Below are 5,802 nucleotides of genomic sequence, written 5' to 3'. Positions count from 1 at the left end.
CTAGCTGTGGCCCGGAGCTTGAGGACCACTGCTCTAGCGTGTATCTGCTCTGCTAGCCCCACGCGCCTCTTTCTCTAGTTCTGTGTCAATTAAATGGATTTTTAGCAGCTGATGATGATGCAATGCACTAAAGTAAACATTCTAAGCACATCGCTTTGACCAATGCTGATCATGTCGGTGTTATCGTACGCATCAAATGATTAAAATTGTATACATTTTTTCTTTCATTACTCAGTGATTCCTCCACATACCACTAGAAGTAAGCTCGCGTACAACTAGTGGTAGACGTACCATAGTTTGAGAACCACTGGCATAGGTAATTAAAAAAAAGGGAAAATATCCAGAAACGGTTTTATGAGAAACTCCACAACCCATGGAATTGGTTCTAGAAAAATCTCATTTGACCTTATTTGGAGGGGTCATCGGTTTTAATGAGCTCTGCTCTCATTCTGCTTTTAGCTATTGTCTCTAATGCTCATACAGTACAGACAGATGCACACAGAAATACACATTTACAAATAAGCATACTTAAGTTGTCAAAAATATTTGAACAAACTGAGTTGACGCCTTGTCAAATGACAGTCATTTTAACTGAACTGGAGAAGAGGTTTCGTTTTAGGACTGAGTGATATGTTGTGGATGAAATACAGGCTAAATTATAATTATACTTAACAAAAGTGTCTGACAGAGTTGTTTTTTGTGAGTTTAATGTCTCTTAAAAAAGGCATAACATTTTATATCAATTGCATAAACTAATGAGTTTTAACAAAGTATATTTATTTGCCAACCTTTCACTCCAGCACAGTAATTGATATGACAATGCATAAATGTGCATTAAAGACTTATACTCAGTAGTATACATATGTTTGTTGCCTCATTACAAATTTCACAATATATTACACATAAAATGAACAAAACATACTTTCAAACAGATAATATGCCTCTTCTGGAGCACTGAATAAATTTTGCATTCTGACAGAGAGCTGTGATGACATGGCTGGTTGCATTATCTGAGAGCTCTATAATGCCAGAGCAAGGATTAATAGCAAGGAGTTTTTTGTAAGTAAATGAAGTGGAATTATTTGCAATGGCCAAGTCAATCACCTGACCTGAATCAGATTGAGCTTGCGTTTCACTTGCTGAAGACAAAACTGAAAGAAAGACGCTAAAACCTCTATAAGTGCCACCTGAAATCTTCTTCTAAAATTTGCATTTTTCTTAGACTTCACGTCTTGATTCAGTAATTTTACTTTTATGGCAAAGAACAGGTTATTATCATCGATTTAAACATGAAATAACTCAACATAAACATTAGAGGCTGAGAAAAATGCTCATTATAAAATTCTAGATGACACTCAGAGTTTTTTGCGTCTGAACTCTTCATATATATATATATATATATATATATATATATATATATATATATATATATATATATATATATATATATATATGTATATATATATGTATATATATATATATATATATATATATATATATAATTCTCGTAATCTCACTAGAGGGTCATTGTTGTCAATCAAATGCAGCCTGTGGTGTTCTGTGTGTAATGATGTGTTGTTCTAATTATTTATTTATTTAACTGGATTTTACACTGGATTCTGCTTTGCCAAGTTGCAGTTTGGCAATAACATTAAATAAATCAGGTAACTATTAATCACTCAAACTCCTTCATCAAAGCCTCTCCACTTAAACATAGGTCTTGCATACCATGCATTTATTCTTGTTTGTAGTTCCAATTGAGGTCACATCCAAAATGCAATTTGTTGTGGGCAATATAAGCCAGCTTTCTACCAGAAACAGTAAACCATCCAGGAAACTATCTACGTGTTAAGTCTGATATCACACATTACAGTTTCCATGTCCAAATACTCTATCAAATGTCAAAAGCGAACAGCAAATGGTGCTTATATATGCTCGCAGTGTGCTGGATACTATTGAAAATGATGATCAGAATGTTTATATCCACACCTAACCTCAGAAGCCCAGACAGTAATTCATCTTTTATAAATCGTTAAAATATTGGTCTCTGGGATGCAGAAGTCTGGGATGCAGCCCTTATTGTGTAAAAGATTCCTTTTAATGTGCGATAAATGACTAAACAGTGGTCAAACTGAGTAGAGTAATCCATACATCACAATTTTACAAGGCAGTTGGATGCTCATTTAACCCTTTATAGGAAAAATAATCAGAAAAAACTCTGGAGTGTTACTGAGTTATTACAAGACTTCTAAACTTCTAAAAAAAATCCTGTCTATTTTAATCAATGTTAATGAAGTTACCACATGTGGTTCTTCACCTGTTAAAGGTTACATAATGGTTTGTGCACAGTAATTCTTAACATACTTTACTATTTAAAATGTATAGTGCGTGGATTGGGAAGAAGCATAAGTTACAGCTGTAATGAATGACACTCATCTACTTCTGGCAGCAGGTCGTCCTCGTCTCGCTGTGCTGCACCAATCACATTTAATTTTCACTGGAGAACCTCCAGTCAGCACACACCGCTTGAGGGAGAAGAGAATCACGAAGCAGATGAGAAGAAAAAAAAACACCAGTCAGAAAACTAATGGGGCACAGTCAAGCATACAAGAGCAGATCTCAGATTTAAATAAAAAAAACAATGAAGTTCCAGCGGGAGAGGACCTGATGTGCACTGACAGACGGATGATCTGGCTGCAGGTCTGTGGGCCGTTCCAGGAGAGCGAGGGATCAGATGTTTCTGTTCGGGGCAAAATGAAGCACTGCTGAGCTCACTCAAACACTTCATCCTGATCAGGGCTTACAGATTTAACACTGTGACATTGCACAGGATTCACACACACCTGCAGCCCAGACGATGAGAGTGGGTCTGGATGTGTGAAGAAAGAGATTTCGCCCTTCGGTAATTATGTTCAGTCCTGCTCAGTCAGGATCAGACGTAACCTGCTTATCACTGCAAGGGAAGAATATTTGAATCAACTAAAGCAGTAGTTGTTAGACCATTAACAAATGCAGTTAGTAAAATGCAGCTGTGCATGCACCTATATTGTAAGGATGTAAATATGAATATGATTGTAGACCACACAAGGTTATAATAGTTTATTATTTTTCATTAGTTTTAGTTTTTATTTTGTTTTGACTCTATAATGTTAGTTTTAATAAGTTTTTTGACGTCAATTTACTAGTTTTTATTGGTTTTTATATTTTGAAATTGCTTAGTTTTAGTTTAGTCTTCATTAGTTTTACTATTAGCTGTAGTTTTTTGTTTGCTGTTTTTTGTAAATTAGGATATTTGTTAGATGCAGGATTTAAAATTATCAGAATGAATATTGTATAGTAAAAAGTCAACCAAAGAGGCTAGATTATTTTTTTGACACAAGAACCCTTCCACTTACCCAAACCTATCTATTCAAATACAACAGCCCATAAGGTAGCTGCTTTAAGTTCAATATTTGTGCAAGGCTGCTTATGAGGTTAGAAGTTTGGATTTTTCAAATCTAAAATATGTAGTCATCATAATTTCTGTCAGTTAAAAGATCACCATGACCTGAAAAGTTTATTACAATTACGTTTTGCAACGCAATTAAAGCATGATTCATTTACAGCATTTAAATTCCATTACGACTTTCAGTTATGAAAATAATAAACGTAAGTTTCTCCAGATCCTCTCATTTAAGCCTTCAGTTTACCTGCACTGCAGTTGTTCAAGTTCAGTTCAGTCACAGCATGTTGTCATGTACTGTTTGAGTTCGGTTATTTATGTATGTACAAAATATAGTTTCAGTTAGTTCTAGTGTTTAAAAAAAGAAACTCTCGTTTTTATTCTTATTTCAGTTAACGAAAATGTTTTTTTAATTCTAGTTTTCATTTTTTTTTCATTCATTTTTGTTAACAATATTAACCTCGAGACCACAAAACCAGTCATAATGGTCGATTTTTGTTTTACATTGAGATTTATACATCATCAAAGCTGAATAATTAATCTTTCCATTGAAAAAAAAAAAAAATTGTCATTAAAATTGTCAAAGTTAAGTTAGCAATGCTTACTTATCAAAAATAATTTTTTATTTTTTTTTACAGTAAGGAATTTACAAAAATAATACACTGTGTTTAATTCGGGCTTTAAATATAATAAAAAAACAATAAAAAAACAGCATCTGGTTTTGTCCATATTTGACCTCAATTTGGGTTAGCAAAATTAACTTAGCATTAGGCTTGAGTGATGTTGACCAATTTGGCATGTCTAATGTGAAACAGTGCTATGGACAATGGCATCGTCATTGTAGGTGGTGGTGATTAAATTATTCATGAATAATTAATTAATTCATAACAAATTAATTATTTGTAGTCTACCGTTTCAACTACCTGACCCGCATGGTCTTTGTTTTACCCATAACCAAATCATAAATAAATAAAGAGAAGTAACACACAAATTACCAACTGTCAGTCTCTGGCATGAACAGGTAGAGCGATCAGAGTCATTATAATAGCGTCGACAAACTTAGTTGGTAAAAAAGTGCACAACAAACAGGAACCAATTAAAAGTATCTGAGGTTTTCTCTAAAATGACTAAGTACAAGCAAGTAAGCAAAAGATTAAAGCAGTGTTCTGACGCTGTGACACAATACCTGATAGATTCAAAAGACCGAAGAGTCGCTAGATAGAGACAAGATTAATTAAATATCACGTTTAACAACTATAGTGAGACGCAATCCAATAGTACATCCTTGATAAACTGTCCGATGTGCACTGCTCTCTGGGGTTTTGTGCTCAAAATACTGACTGCCTGGGGCTCAGAGGTGTGCATATATTGCTGAAGCGTATGCCAGTGTGTGTGTATGTGTGTGGTCATGTAATGTTCGTTTTCAGCGGTACAGTGTGGATGGAGAGCTGTTCAGAAAAGCTAGGTAAAACACAGTGTGGACGTAGATCGTTTTTGTTCGAAAATGCCATTTTCGAATAAAAACGCGGGGCAGAGGATTGCGATGCCGGCTCAGCATTGTGATGTCTATCAACCATCAGAGATGGACAATGGCATCGTCTATCGACCCAACCCTAATTAGCATTAGCATTTTTTAAAGTGTACAGAACATAAATATTTTCTACACTTACAAACTAATTCTGTTCTTGTTGTTGACACCCAAGTAATCGGTGTGGTAAAATTGACATTATCATCCCTGTGTTGCCATCACTGAGCACTTTAAAACTTTAGTTATGGCATTTTACTCTAAGAAATAAACTAATAAGAACACACCAGGCCATCTGACCAATCAGAGCAGTTAGCTGCATAGCTTAAAGACAGGTTAAAAGAAGTAACGTAAATGTGTTTCATGAGAAAATTATTATTATTTTTTACCTTTGATGCATGTAAAACTATTGTCTGACACTTCCTAAACATAATTAGGAAACGTCAAAACATCAACAGAACATTTTGTTGACTAGGTTTGGCCACCACTTCAAGCCAAACAAGATGCCAACCTCTAAACGACAGGTTTTTCTAGCCAGCCACAACAAAAAGAGCAAGAAACTGAAGAGAAAATAAACTATAAATAACTTATTTCTTTCCTGGTGAGAGACATACAAGAGTGCTCCAGCTCAGACAAACATATTACATGTAAGAGGTGTGTCAGAGAACAAATCAAACAGAAAACAACTACAATAGAACACAAACAGAATGAAAGGTCTAGAAAAATGGCACAATCAAAATCCCAGCCACACAACCCTGCAGCCTCCCACTCCAAACAATGGCTTTTTTAAAGTCTCGTTGCAGCTCACAAGTAATTGGCTGTATTATTTACAAAA

At 34.8% G+C, this 5,802-nt stretch overlaps 1 long non-coding RNA gene across 1 annotated transcript; it reads right to left on the bottom strand.

Annotated features, from left to right (window-relative positions):
• Positions 1–1,598: 1,598 nt before the first annotated feature.
• LOC141381213 (uncharacterized) lies at positions 1,599–4,943 on the bottom strand. Its single transcript, XR_015480959.1, has 3 exons — positions 2,844–4,943; positions 2,665–2,740; positions 1,599–2,525 (listed from the first exon to the last, which is right to left on the bottom strand). It is a non-coding gene; the product is annotated as an uncharacterized LOC141381213 (long non-coding RNA).
• Between the last annotated feature and the right edge of the window lie 859 nt (positions 4,944–5,802).

The sequence above is a fragment of the Danio rerio genome, chromosome 3, assembly GCF_052040795.2.
Source record: "Danio rerio strain M-AB ecotype USA chromosome 3, GRCz13ab, whole genome shotgun sequence".
NCBI classification, from domain to species: domain Eukaryota; kingdom Metazoa; phylum Chordata; class Actinopteri; order Cypriniformes; family Danionidae; genus Danio; species Danio rerio.
Note: the sequence above shows the minus strand (reverse complement) of the source record. Positions and strands in the feature narration are given on the sequence as shown.